We start from the raw sequence: 14,814 nt of genomic DNA, 5'->3' as shown, positions 1-14,814 counted from the left end.
AAATAGTCAAACACTGACAATCAGACTCTTCTGGGATGGGAACAAATTAGAAGTTTACACTACAGTGCGTATCTGCCTTTAGTCTAAAAGCAAGAAAAGCAAACACATCGAATAGGGAATCTCTCCAGGTACAGGAAGCAGGATCTGCAACTCGGCTCTCAGAAAAAGCAAGCAGACGGATGACAATACCACAGAACCACAGAGTTGCTCTGCAAAACACCAGCGCACGCGTGTGTGTTAAGTATCAACCGGTCAACTAGCGTTGGAGATGAACGCTTGAACGGTCTAAAAACACGTGTAAGACTGCATCTGGGGTGCCTCAGTTTGAACGGGACAGCTCGAGGGCACGAATGTGAGGGTGCCTCTGTACCGCTATACTTTGCGTCCCAGCCTCTCTCCTCGGTTGGCACAGGCCAGTTGCCAGATTTGCCCGAGAGCTCCCCAGCATGGCCACAAGGTACCGGTACCACCAGCGCCAGGTATCCCCACGGTTGGGAGCAGCATTGTCCCCACCCTGGGGCAGAGAGGGGCAGCACAAAAACAACCCCCAAAAGGGCCCCATCCCGCCCCAGTGGTGGGGATGGGGCAGCTCACCCATGGCAGCACCGCAGGGCCGCCTGTACCGGCTGCATCCCTTCCCCTTGGGAAGGAAATTCACCTCTCCACAAAAATCATGCTTGGGAGGGAAATTGTGGGCATGGGAAACCATTGGGATAGGAAACCATCCCAGGGCTGAGAAATCATTGTTGGCATGGGAAGCCATCACTGGGATGAGAAATCATCGTTGGGATGGGAATTCATGGCGGGGATGGGAAACCCTCATCGGGATGAGAAATCAGCACAGAGGACAGAAAATCATCAGCAGGATGGGAAATCATGGTGATGGGCAGTTGCTGAGGCATGACAAATCCAGCCCTGGCAAGGCTGGCTCAGGCAGGTGCTGGCGGAATGATCGCCCTGGGGACAGAACCCCAGAACAGTGTTTGCCCCAAACAAACCCCACACTGACCCACCGCCAGGCAGGTACAGCAGCAGGCTCCTGCTCCTCGTGGTGCTCCTGCCCTCCAGGTAACCCCCCAACGGGCTCTGCCCACCAATACCTCACCCCACCACCCCTCTTTGCTTCCCCCAACAGAGAGGTTCCCTCTCCGGCTGCCCACGGCATCGCAGGTGCCCAGCATGAGCTTCACCACCCCAGCCATGCCAGCACCGGTCAGTGCCCACGTGCTGCCCTCTGTCCCGGGGCTGGCAGTGTCTGGTGAGCCTGCCCAGCTCCACACCGTCACCCACCAGCTGTCCCAGCCGACCGTCTGGCAGGCGGTGCCAGGGCCCCTGGGGGCCCCGGGGCAGGTGGTGCAGCTCCCCAGCAGGGTGCCACCTCCCCCAGTGGCACAGCTCCCTCACGGGGTGCAGCTCCCCACTGGGGTGCAGCTCCCTCACGGGGGTACAGCACCCGAAAGGCATGCAGCTCCCCGCTGGGGTGCAGCTCCTCAGTGGGGTGCGGATGCCCATGGGGGTACAGCTCCCTGCTGGGGTGCAGCTCCAGCTGGGGTGCCTCTCCCCCATGGGATGCAGCTCCATGCTGGGTTGCAGCTCCCCAGTGGGGTGCAGCTCCCCAGTAGGGTGCAGCTTCCCCATGGGGAGCAGCTCCCCCACGGGGTGCAGCTAAACCATGGGGTGTCGCTCCCCACCATGGCTGCTCCCTGTCCCCCTGCCTACGGCTGGGGACAGCAGGTGGTGCCACAGGCGCTGGTGCCCCACCAGCCGAGGGGGATGGGGCCACGGACCCTGGACCAGCAAGAGCCCATGGACCCCACGGGCTCCTGCCTGCTGCGTGCCCCTGCCCACACCGGCGACCCACCACCGTGCCGCCCCACGGCTCAGCCTTGGGTCCAGGAGCACCCTGTGCTCCACACCCTGCCCGGCAGCGCCCAGAAGCCGTCGGAGGGCTTCAAGAAGGAAGTGGTGGCCATCGAGGACAGTGTCCCTGCTGCCAGCCCCCACCAGACCGCCCTGGCTCTGCCGACCTGCAGAACCAGGATGGAGCCTAAAGGTGAGCTCTGGGGGGTGGCAGAGCCCGCGGGCAGCTGCCCTGTGCCAAGGAAAGCTTGCATCACCCCGCGCTTGGGTTGGATCTCTTTGCTTTTTCAGCAGTGGAGACCACCCCGGCAGCCCCAGAGAAGCCCGTCGACCTGCCCGAGCAGGGGCCACAGGCCTTCGCTGAGGCCTGTCCTGAGCTGGCAGAGGACACCATCGCCAGCTTGGTGCTCTCCTGGCTCAACACCTTGGAGAGCGAGGACAGCCTCCCCGATGGGCCTGACAGCCCCAGCCTCGCCGCCTTCCTCCACGAGCTCCCCGACCTCTCCGAGTACGTGGCGGAGGGCGGCTGCCCCAAGGAGCCAGCAGCGGCGGCGGGGCTGGGGGTCGGCGAGGTCTCTGTCGACGACGTCGACGACTTCACCAGCTTCCTCAGCCGGGTCCCTGACTTCTCCGAGTACGTGGCAGAGGGCGGCTGCCCCCATCAGCAAGTGGTGGCAGCAGGGCTGGGGGACAGCGAGGACACCATCCCTAATGGCCTTCATTTCCCCAACAGCCTCATCAGCGCCGATTTCCTCGATGACCTCCACGACTTCTCCATGTACGCGGCAGATGGCGCCTGCCCCCAGGACCATGCGGTGGTGGCAGGGCTAGGGAACAGTGAGGACACCACCCTGACCACCAGTGTCCCCAACGTGACTGCCGAGGCCCTTGATGAGCACCCTGACCTCTGTGGGTACGTGGCGGACGGCGGCTGCCCCAAGGAGCCACTGGTGGCGGCGGGGCTGGTGGATGGCGGGGACACCATCCCCAATGTCCTCGACTTAACAACTTCACTTAACAAGCTCCCCCACCTCTTGGAGTACAGGGCAGAGGGCGGCTGCGAGGTGGAGAAGTTGGCAGCAGTGATGCTGGTGGACGGTGAAAATATCCTCGCCGATCTCCCCGACAGCCTGGACACCACTGCCTCCTGCAGCAAAGACCCTGACCTCCTGGAGTACGAGGCGGAGGGCGGCTGGTGCAAACGCCGCCTGCAATCGGGGATGCTGGGGGATGCCGACCCCTTTAGGGGTGTGCCGGCCTCCCCCTTGCAAGACACCAAGGGGAACCAGGGCGGGGTGTCGGCAGTCCTCCCCACCTGGTGGCGGCCGTTGGACACATCCGAGGAGAGCTCTCCGGAGACTGCATGGGAGACTTCTGAGGACAGTGCTGTGGACAGTCCCCAGAACGATCCCCTGCAGGCTCCTCCGGAGACGGCAGAGGAGACTTCTGAGGACAGACCTGTGGACAGTCCCCAGAACGATCCCCTGCAGGCCCCTCCAGACAGTCCCCTGCTCAGCGTCCTGCAGTTCCCAATGCTGAGTCCCTTGCCCAGCTCCCCAGATGCACCCCCAGTGTCACCAGCCCCACATAGCCCAGCTGGCGGAGACGGCGCTGCGGAGGCAGCCTCGGATGGGTCTGACCCACCTGCTGCTGCCGCCGGGCGTTGTGTCCTGCCAAGAGGGGCCCCAATGGGGAGAAGCGGGCGGCAAGCAGGCCAAGGGAAAGCTGGACGGCGACAGGGCAGTGCAGGTGGCAGCGGGCTGCGGGTGGGAAGCAGCAAGCGCAGAGCATCCAATACCACCAACGTGCCTGCCAAGCGACGTAGGACCCGAGAGGAAGCCAGAAGGCAAAGGCTCTTCATGGGGCGGAGAAGAAAGGTTTAATGCAGCGGCCCACCCAGACACCACAGCACGGAGGCCTTGAACTGCTGCTCTGGGACTCCCACCCCACGCCCCACCCCAGCCTTGTGACCCTCAACTGCTCCAGTCCCACAGACCCATGCTGGAAGCTACGGCCCCCCGCTGCCCGGGGGCTGCGATACGTTCCAGGGAACACACAGCATTGCCAGGTGCCAGCACAGCCGGTGTCAGGGCCCAGCCGGGCCCCGCAGCTCCCGGCAGCACTGGGCCGCACGCCCCTGCAGCACCCCAGGGAGGCCCCAGGAGGCCCCAGCCCGGGATGAAGCCGCGGAGCAGTGGGCGCAGGGGCAAGGCAGGGCAGACGCGCTCACCGCTCCAGTGAGACACGGGAGTCCCCTCTGCCCGCCCTGATGGTGCCAGTCCTAGGCCCACTGGGTGCCACCTCTGATCCCACCGCCTTGACCCTGCGCTGCTGCCGGCATCCCCACCGCAGCCTGGAACCAGAGTCCCCAGGAGCAGCATCCCCACCCGGCGCTGAGGACGCTCCGCATCGTCCTGAGGGTGCCCTTGCTCAACTCCAGCCACAGTTTCCACCTCCTGGGGCACACAGTGAAGGTGGTGGGGCTGATGCCCCAACCACCCAACCCGGAACCCAATTCCTTGATGGCAGCCCTGAGACCCAGCGCAGCACTGGATGCCTCAAGCCCCCGCTGACGGCAAGAAGGACACGGCACCGGCGGCACCATCGAGCAGCAAGGCACGCACCAGGTCTGCTGCCAAACCCCAGCAGCCGAGCGGGCTGTGCTTGTCGCCCACGGAGGCCAAACCCCACGGGAGGGGCTGCCGCAGCAGCTGCACATGCCGCCACAACCTCCCAACAACTCCCCGCTGTCCTTCGGGCCCTGGGGGGGCTCACGGCTGCGCCCACCCCGCTGGAGGAGCAGGAGCAGTCGGTGCCCATCACACCCGAGCAGCGGCCCCAGCGGGAGCGTGTGAAGGCGCTGGCCCAGGAGGAGCGGGAGCGGGCGGCCCTGCAGGTGTCACCGGGCAGCTGCACGTTTGTGTGCAGAAGGAGGCCAGCATGGACATAGCCAACGACTACGGCTACCCATAACCCACCGGCCCAGAACCGTCCCCCCCTCTTCGGAGCTGCCTTTTCCTCTCTAGCATTTGACTACCGACAGAGCAGTGCCGCGGTGACGGCCTCGGTCAACACCTTCCTTCCGGCTGCCCTGCGAGGTCCTTGCACCTCTCGTGGTCAAGACAGTCTGATCCTGCTCTACCTCATTTGGCTGCAAGAAGAGTAAAGGAAGAAGCAGCTCCCAGAAGCTTCAGCAAACAGTTTGGCAAGGTCTTCTAGCCTGCTTCCACAGTCACAAGACCCAGTGCTGTTAGTATAATGTCTCGTTGCCTTCTCTAGAAAGGCACTGAAGCAGAATGGCCTCCCTGTCACTGCTCGCTACCAGCAGCAACAGAGGCCTCAGAAAGGCCAGGATTTCGAGTCTTTCACCAGCAGGCCAGGAGTAGTGCGTTCTACGGGATGTGGCCACTTGTAGCCACTTGCAGTCCAGACACTCAAGGTGGTTTTAGCTTCAGCTGCGGTGGTTGTAGGCACTGAAGCTTAAACCCAAAAGGAAAGAGAAAAAGAACAGCTCTCCAGGCACACGCTGTTCGGAAGTTAAAGCAGAAGAAAGGCCAGCGTGGCACACGCTCAAGGACAGGGCTGCCTATAGCCCTTTGGCAGGGAAGCTTCTCCCCAGCCAAGCGCATTTCTCCTCCTCTCCTACAGTTCTCCTCCCTCTCTGTCCCCGTACCTTCAGCTGCAAGGCCTGACTGTGATTCAGCACTGCCTGGAAAGTGAACTGTCCCAGGAGCCTTCCCTGCTCCTCAGGTTCCTACTTCAGGCCCAAGAGAAACACGGGGGTGGAGAAACCAGAGCGCCTCACACACTGTGGGAAGACTTAACTTCAGTCGGTGAAGCACGGGTTTATTTCAGCTACGCAGTCAAAGCAAGACGAGCGCAAGGAGCAGACAAGAAGCTGCACCTAGGTAGCACGCCACGCTTGCCTACTCAGCGAGTCTAGGCTGCCACCCAGAGAAGGAGCAGATGTTCCCAGGGGGAGGGGGGTAACCTGAGGGTCACAAATGCCCACGGGGATTGAAAGCCAGAAGGGCTAGGACAGTGCGCTGTGCCACCTCCTCTTCCCTGTGGCTCCCCGAGTTCCATCATGCCCCAGAACCTTCCTTTCGAACAGTATATTGGACAGAAGCGCAATACAGCTCCAAGGAGCTTGCTGCTTCTGCGAGCCAGGAGGAGGCCAGAGGCCGCTGGACTCTTTGACCCATACTCACCCCCGGCTTAGAAACGCTGTGCAGCACCCAGCCCCCCACTCTGGAGAAACCACTCACGTAGACAGCCATGTCCTTTGGAGCTCTGCCGATACTGTCTCCAGGGAACGTTGTCCTGAAACGTGGTCCATGGTGACTGCTCTGGGAAGGATTGGCACAGACAGCTTGATGAAGGCTTGTCCCCGACTTCCCAGCAAGGGCCAGCACTTTCCCGCATGGTTTTCAGGCTGGAAGGAGAAGAAGAAACTACGTTCACATGGAGAAGGGTGCCCTGGCTCTCATTCCTGCTATGACCATCACAGGGTTAAGAACTGATTTGGCCAAGCAGCTCAGCTCTGAACCGCAGACAGTGCCTTCGGTCGGAACCTGCGGGTACCAAACAGAGAAGCAGCCGTGAGAATTCACGGGTCACAAGAGCACGTCAGTGGAGAAGCACTTGCATGGCAGCGAGCTGGGTGCGCTGCTTGAAGAAGCTTTCTGGCCTCTCTCGGTGTGCAGCAACTCACCAAGAACAAGCAAGGGATGGTGCGGCTGAAAGGCACCGGCCCAGAGCAGGTGGCAACTAGGGTCCCACCTGGACAAGCCTTTCCTGTAAGGAGAAGCCATTGCTCCCCCCATTCAGTCCCACCTCCTCCCACTGGCACCAGCCAACTCTTCAACTTGTGCAGGCAGCTCAGGGGCAGTGCCAGGACAGCTTGCAAACGCAGCGTGAGGCCCTCCAGCAGGGCAGGCTCTCAGCACCCGCTTGTGCTCACTAAGAGCCCCCGTGAGCTCACGCCCGAGACCTCTGCAGGCACCTTTTCCACTCTGCTTCCATGCCATGCTGACAGTTTTCACGATGACTGGGAAGACAAAGACTGCAGGACCAAGCGACCCCGTTAGAAGCTCATCCAGAGGACCTGGGGCACTCCGGGGGAGAAAATACTCAGCAGGGAGAGACAGGAGGCGAGCAGGTCCATGCAGGAAGGCAGGAGAAGAAAGCTTCGAGGAGCAAAGGAAAGGGGAAAGGCAACGCTCACCAGCATATTTGGTTCCTTCCCCCACAACTTTTGTTTTTCTGTTTCTTGGTGCTCCCACGTCAAGAATAAGCTCAGCAGACCTCACATAATCCAGCACCGGCAGGGAATAGAAAAAGACTTTTCCTTTCCACATGCAGAAGAGATGCAGAGGCAGAGACCAGCACCCAGCTGCTCCAGCCCCAGCCCTCTCCCACATCCCTGTTTCTTCTTGAATTCCTTAAGAGAGTTGGGTGTTGGCTTTGCAGCGCCTCTCTCTGCCTGCGGGCATTTGCTCAGTGGGAGGGAGGGTGGGGGGTTAACCCATCCCCTGCCCACCCCACGGGTGGCTGAGCTGGGCTGGGGATGGCTTACGTCCACAAACAGGTATTTTTTATGTTTAAGATAATATGATTCTATTTTTATAAAGAATAGATTTATTTTTTTACAAAAAAATATTTTGAAATTATAATATTTGTATTATGTATATGTCTAGGTATAATATCATAAACATATACACACATACATAGATATGTACCTACGTATCCCACCACAAATCCTCAGAGGGAAAGGGAAGGGGGTGTCAGGAGGGACTGGGATGCAGGAGAGGGGTGACATGACCCTGGGGCCCAGGACTCACCGCAGTTCCTGCTCTCTGCACTGACAGGCACATGGCACAGCTCAGGCACTTCTGTCTCTCTCTCTCTGTCTGTCTGTCCCTCCCTCCCTCCCTCCCTGTGCTGCAGCCCCGCTCACTCGACTGCCTTCCACCTTAGGGAACCCACGGGTGCCTCACAGCTCACACGGGTCCCTCACAGAAAGGAGACCATAGCAACAGGCTGTAGGACAGACAGGGAGGAGTTAGAAAATACAGGCAGGGAGTCAGACAGAGAAAGAAAGAAAAAACCAGTGATGGGAGATGGGAAGAGAGTAAAAGTAGCAGTTCTGGGCAACTGCCCCATTTCCTGATCACTGCCCAGGAACTGCTTGCACCGTATCCGATCGTCGCTCATGGGCTCTTCCCTGAGCCCCTCTGACCGTACGCCAGCAGCGTGGCATTATAACCTTGCCAGGCGCTCTCCAGCACTCCCTGACCATGATCACCAGAGACCTCTCTCTGACAAACCATCAAGTGCCTCCTCTTCATAAGCGAGCCACCAAATGCACACACAAGCACTGCTCTCTGCCAGGAGAGCCCTCACTAGCAGTTTAAATTAGCAATCAAGACTGGCAAGCACACTTGACAGCAACACTCAGTTCCAGGATGACAAGACACGTAGATAAAATCTAGCCACTGCTTCACACCAGGAAAGTGATAAATGCCGGTCTTTTGCGTTACGCTGACATGGATGTTAATAACGGGAGATAAAGGAACTGACCGGCCTCCAGCTGCGTATTAGTGACAGCTGCTTCCAGCTGGTTCTTTGACTCAAGGCTTACCTGGACCACGGAACTGCTGGATCCTGCGGAGATGAGCATGTTGTTCTCGTCCTTTAGGAAGCTCCTCTGAGACCAATAGGCTGGATCAGAAGCAAAGGCTTTCCTGTGCCCTGGATTCCTAGGGTCACTCATGCCTGTGCTGCCGCTGTTCACAGAAGTCACACACCTGCTTCCCGCATCCTTCTCTCCCTGCCTATTAACATTACAATTGCAGCGTCAAACTACCAGCAATCAGGCTTTCACTAATAACTCATGGTCTAGTCTGGGTTTAGACCAAGTTCAACAGCAAGGCACAGCTTCATCTCCTAAGCACACCACAGAAGATGCTGAGGTGGGAAGGCTTGTAGATGTGGCTCATCTAGCCTAACCCACAGCCGCCTTTAGTGACGTATGCCTCACTTTAGCTTTCGTTGTGCAGAACAATCCCTAGAGTCACACTGATGCAGCCTGCTTGATTTCTGGGTGCAACAAGCCCTCAAATACCAGATTTGTGGTTTCCTAAGCACAACTCTGTTGGATCGGTCAGCTCCAAAACTTAAGAAGCTCAACTCACCTCAAAAATGTTAACTTGCGCCCCTCTCCTGTTTTGGAATATCCAGACAGCGAAGCACCACGGAAGCCTTGTTCACCAGACAGTTGCCTGACAAACCCCTTTGTGACACAGAGCAGCAAGTCAACAGGAGCACAGGCTGCACAAAGTCAGTGCCTGGCAGCAACCTCATACAGAGCAGGAACTCCACTGGCAGAAAACCTCTTCAGCTTCCGCTGGACTTAGGAAGGGACTTCCTAAAGCCTCTTTCCTCCACGGCTACCCCAGCAAGCAGCAGTGGGGCAGCAGTGGGGCAGCAGTGGAGCAGCGCTGCCCGGCTCCCCTCCTGCACCACTGACAAGCAACACAGCAGGCACGGTGCAAAAATCAGCCTCCACCAATGGCCCCGAGTGATCCGCATCAGAGATTCAAAAGAAGGAACGGCGCAACAAATCCACAAACAGAAACACACTGTTTACTACCAAGGCGGAGCAGCCGGCATGGTGTGTGCTATCCTAAAGCACTCTGAACATGAGGGACACAGTTTCACCTCAAACACAGCAAGTGAAACCCACCTGAGGGTGGCACCCCAGCGCCTCTCAAGGGAGGCCAGCCATGCAGCCGACCTGCTGAAACAACCAGCCAGAGAGCGCAGCGTGACCACAGCAGTGCCCAGCGCCTTACGAGACGCACTGCTGGCGCTGCTGCAGGGACAGGGTTTGTGTCCACTGGAACAGAGGCTGCCGTCAACCCAGCGGCAGCCGCCAAACCCAAAATAACCCTTAGACCTGGTAGCATTGCCCCAGTCCAGGAACAAACCCTAAATCCAGACGCACCCCACACCTGGCTGCACCCACCAGACCTAGCAGCATGCACCTGACACAGCAACACCCCCAAATCCTCAAGTTTCCCCCAAAATTGGCAGCAACCAGCAGACCCAGGCACACCCCCCAAAACCTGTCAGCGACCTGTCAGCACAATCAATATTTATACAGCTAAATAACAAAAGGATTAGACAATACTTTGTCTTCACTGCCCCCCAATCCATTTTCTTTCTCTTATTTCATTTTTTTTTCCATTTTAATTTCAGCTCGTTTTGCTTGTGATTTTTATATAAGACCTGCTTTTGTAGAAGCGTGAAAGGTCTCTGTGGTCCCTCTGCTCATGAATCCATTTGCTAAAATAATGTTTTTGAAATCCTCTTTTTTGAAAACCTCTGTTTTAGGTATCTTACTGACCAGTTCATTCATGTCTAATATTGAAAGCTTTTGAAAAGCAGGAACGGGTTTGTTTCTATACAGGACAGCGTTGCTCAGAAATGGACCCCAGTCCCTGCTGGCCTCAGCGACCCAGTGGCACACACTCCTGTTACCGGCTCATCTGGTGGCTGGCTGTAAAGAAATGTCATCTTTTTTGCCGTGGCTGGGGGTGGTGATGGTGGTGTTGCTGGTGTTCTGTCTCAGCTCTATAATCCATAAAGGAACAGAGACTTTAAGGTGTATCATGTTACTGGTTTGACAGGACTTGCATGCTAGAGAAGAGTTGCTCAAGTGACTTGCTACTTTTACAACCTCTTGCTAGAAGGAGCAAGAGGGAACAGGGAAGGGTGTAGAGGAGGACTGGAGCAGCCCCGTAGCCGGTGTGTGCCGCCAGCATCGCCCTCGTACAGCCGTCTCGCCAGCAAAACGCAGGAGGAACAGAGCAGCTTATGGCCACTGCACAAAGCAGCTGCAGCGCAGGAAGGGGAATTTAACTGCGAGGCTGTGGGGCACAGCCCGCGTGGTAGCCGAAGCCTCGCGGGAATCACGCGGAGATGTCAAGCTCTCTAAAGGACCCTGAGATATGAACAGGAAGAACTTAGCAATTGTTGACTTGGTATTTCTTGCAAACGGAAGCAGCTGATGGCTTCCTCTTTATTTGCTTCTAGTCCAGTCCTTGGGCAGATAGGCCAGACCTTGCAGCAGGGCATACCTGCTGGGGAAAAACTGCTAAAGCCGCCTCTTTGTTGCTGCTCCTGTAACCAGAGCGATCGAATTAACCAACCATAGATGTTGCTATACTCCTTGTACAGCCTTATCCAACTGGACGTTAAGTCTGGGGACATGGAGTATACCAATCAGTGTATTCTTTGATCTGCGTTTTAGTCCCTCGGTAATCATTAATGTGAACGAAACAATAGACAATGTGCTTCTGTCAGAAAAGGATGACAAAATGTGGTTTCGTGTAGCGGACTGAGAAAACTGGCCAGGACTGCCAAGATTAAGAGCCAAGTAGGTAAAAGGTAATTCCGACAGGGGGAGATCGCGACCACCGACTCACGGACCACCACCGACCCAAGTAATACCACCTACTCAGAAGAGAACAACAAAGAGGATAACTGAGTCTGCGCAGTAATTTACATATGGAACGAGCAAGTTTGTGCTGATTGGTAGAAAGGACAATAATGAATATCTATGAATATGTAAATTTTTGATCTATAAATTGTACGGGAAAGGTGCGTAAGGTACGCACGTTAGGAGCAGCGATCCCGCGTGCATCCGGCGCTGTGAATAAAGAATGCCTGCTCTTTAATACTAAATTGCTGTTAAAGAGTTGTTTCTGATTTTACCGCGTTTTTCGGTAACACTCCTACCAGTCTGTCACGATCCACTGTCGGGCTGAACAATTTGGCAGAGGTTAAACCCCCTTGCTTTCCAACCGACCTCAGGGAATTCTGGGAGGTTGGGGGCGGCTGGGCTTAACTTCTGACTGACTCCAACGTGTTGCCGTGGCCACGTTCCTTCTACATTCTCGGGAACAGAACTAAGACTCAAAACGGAAGCAAAGTGCCAAGTCCCTTCATTTGGCCAGCGATGGAGACGCGAGAGAAAAGCAGAGAAAGAGAGAAAAAAGGGAGAAAGGGAAGAGAGAGAAAACGAGAGCGACACCAGAGTGTTGTAATACCTACCGCCGCGGGTCTGGGGCGGTCCGTCCCTCCGCGCGGTCCGTCCTTCCACACGGTCCGTCCCTCCGCGCGGTCCCTCCCTCCGCGCGGTCCGTCCTTCCACGGGGTCCGTCCCTCCGCGCGGTCCGTCCCTCCGTGCGGTCCGTCCTTCCACGGGGTCCGTCCCTCCGTGCGGTCCGTCCTTCCACGGGGTCCGTCCCTCCGTGCGGTCCGTCCCTCCGTGCGGTCCGTCCTTCCACGGGGTCCCTCCCTCCGCGCGGTCCGTCCCTCCGTGCCGACTGTGAGATTTGACTCTGCGCTTTTGAACAACTGAGGAGACGATAAGCAGTGAGTCACGTGTCTCTCTGATAATGTTTTCCTAGCGTAAGCTTACCTGGGGCTGGGGGCATGATATAATTCAATAGGCTGGAAAAGGAGAAAGAGGACAGTTACCCTTTTTCCTTGTGGTAAAGCTGCACTTGAGCCTGAGCTCTCAAGAAACACTGCTGAGTTTATTTCAGTAAAACTGAAATCGAGAGGTTCTAAGGCAGTGTTGCAAAGCCCTTCAGGATTCAAGGGACACCTGGAGTTATAAACGTGAAACGCTCTTTTTTCCAGGTCATAGACGTTAAATAAGTCCATCAATCGCTCTCTGAGAGCTTGCTTGCATATTTTTATGTATTTCAATATTGCTGGAAATTTTTTCAGTTTTCAAGTCCTTTAATGACACTTCACGGTTTTTAGTATTTCGTATAAAACCAAGCTGTTGCTGCTGACCCCACCTATTGAATAGTTGCGTGTTTTAATTGCCCAAGCCTCTGGCTGAGTATTCATGCCATTGAACGTTACTCACTGAAGGTGTGTGCGTGAGGCATGAATCCAACCTTCGTACCCAGGTGGCGAATAGGAGTTTCCCCAGGGACGGATCCAGAGCAGGGAATTAAGCTCTCACTCTGCACTGCGCTTTGGAGGAGGAGCGGGTTTGTGCCCCTTCTCTGAGTGGATGGTGAGCTGAGGGGTGTTTCGCCCTTAGGGAACCTGAAGCTAAGCCAAAGAATGTCGAGTGAGTTCAAAACCCTGCCCAAGCCTTTGGAACATCCCGGCTCTATTCACTGAGGCAAAGGAGTATTTTAGTTGAGCAACACTTATGCTGGGTAAAATGAGAGGATGAGAGGCTTTTGCTGCTTCAAATACTCATGGAAATGTCATTTTAAACGTGGTTCTTCAGACGAGATAAGTCTGCACCTCTTTTCTTAGCAGGACAAAACTTCTGAGCCTGTTCCCAGAGATAGAAAGAGCACAGGAATTCCGTGGAGTTCCATGGTGGAGGTGAAAGATCCCAACCCAAAGGGTGCTGTGCTGACAAGCAGTGGGAAATACGCGATGCCAGCTCTTCCTGCGTAAGTATGGAATGAATTGGACTGACCGAGCAGTGAACAAGAGAAACCACGCGCACAAGTGTGAGTGGCAATGCAACGGAACTGGCCAGCGCCTGCAGTTACGGGGGAGGAAGCACTGTCACTGCGTCTTAATCTTAAAATCTGTGATACTGTCTAACGTCGCAGTAGGGTGGTCCCCGTGTTCATGCCCCTGGAAGCTGGTTAAACCTGTGCTGTGCTAAGAACGTGTATTTCTGCAAAGCATTTTGGTGGTGTTTGTAGCGGAGTTGTTCTCTTTGAGAGGTCGTTTTGGTTCTGTTTGATGTTGCAAAGGCTCCTTGCAAAACGTAAGAAATTGCCGCTGGACTGAGATGTCCTCCCCCTCTGACTTCTATGAACTCCCGTGTGTGGAAGAGACAGAACTTTTCCTGTTGCTGTAAATTAAGAAAACACTCCTGTGTGCTGAGAGGAGCGGCTGTTTTAAACTGCACTTGGTAGCACTTCTGTTTTGCTGCCATGGATCTCCTTCTGGAGAAGCTGTAACACAGGCTCCTTCCCTTTCTAAAATGTAATCACTCAGAGACTAACTTGATCGGAGACTAACTTGGTGCTGCGCCTGCAATGTACATTTGCCGTCTGGCAAAGGAGAGGTGGGATTCATTTCACCTGATTTCTCGCTGTCAAAAAGTTATTTTTCTGGTCTGAGCTAATTTCTTGCTTGATCAAAGGAAAGGGAGAGTTCTGCAGCAGGAAAATTGTTCCCCCCTCCCTCTTCTGGTGTTGTGGCTCTAGAAGAGTAGTTTAATCTGAAGGCCTATGTTTTAGAAGGCGAATGTGGAGTGAGAAGAATTCCACCTGTTCTCTTCCTTTGATAAAATCCAAAGCTTGGAAGAGTTTTCTTTGACCCATCTTTAAACTTTTCTCTCCCACCAGGCCCTCTCCCCCTCCAGGGAAGCTTCTGTGCGAGGAAAGAAGGAAAAGCCTCCCTTTTTGCCAGAGGAGCCATCGCCCTCTTCTTCCTCCTCATCCTGCTCTGGTGATCCTAGTCCAGATGAGTTGTTGTGTCTCATTTGTGAAGATACAATGTCCGATGCCACTGTTAGTGCCTGCTGTGGAAACAGTTCCTGTGACGGATGTAAGTGCAGCTCCCATGGTTGTTACTTCAAAACATCACATCTGATCTTCTGAAAGCAGAAAGAGGAGATCAGGGAATTACTTTGTCACCAGTTCTATTTAAGACTTAAGCAGAGCCTGAATAGGAAAGGACTTGTCTCACTTAAAGGGAAAAAAGGCAGGAAGCTTTTTTCCCTTTTTACGTATGTAGTTAAATCCTCTTGACAGGTGGAAGGAGGAGTTTGAGAAGAGAGCCTAACTGCGCAGGTGATTACAGTATTAGATATCGAATGCGTTTGGTTTGTCCGCAGCCCTTTCCCTCACACAAAATTATAGAGCCATCTCTGGTGCCTTCCTGTGGTCTGCA

The 14,814-nt window shown here is 55.6% G+C and overlaps 1 long non-coding RNA gene across 2 annotated transcripts in view; it reads left to right on the top strand.

Moving 5' to 3' along the window:
- LOC142051110 (uncharacterized) overlaps positions 1-14,594 on the top strand; it is a 166,825-nt gene extending 152,231 nt beyond the window's left edge. Inside the window, exons 4-5 of one of the 2 annotated variants that reach the window (XR_012658301.1) lie at positions 13,213-13,355; positions 14,268-14,594. This is a non-coding gene — a long non-coding RNA (uncharacterized LOC142051110). The remainder of the gene's footprint in view (positions 1-13,212; positions 13,356-14,267) is intronic. The other variant, XR_012658299.1, reaches the window with a different exon arrangement.
- The last annotated feature ends 220 nt before the right edge of the window (positions 14,595-14,814 follow it).

Source organism: Phalacrocorax aristotelis, unplaced genomic scaffold, assembly GCF_949628215.1.
Source record: "Phalacrocorax aristotelis unplaced genomic scaffold, bGulAri2.1 scaffold_81, whole genome shotgun sequence".
In the NCBI taxonomy this organism is placed as follows: Eukaryota; Metazoa; Chordata; class Aves; order Suliformes; family Phalacrocoracidae; genus Phalacrocorax; species Phalacrocorax aristotelis.
This window is presented reverse-complemented; position numbering and strand designations above follow the sequence as displayed.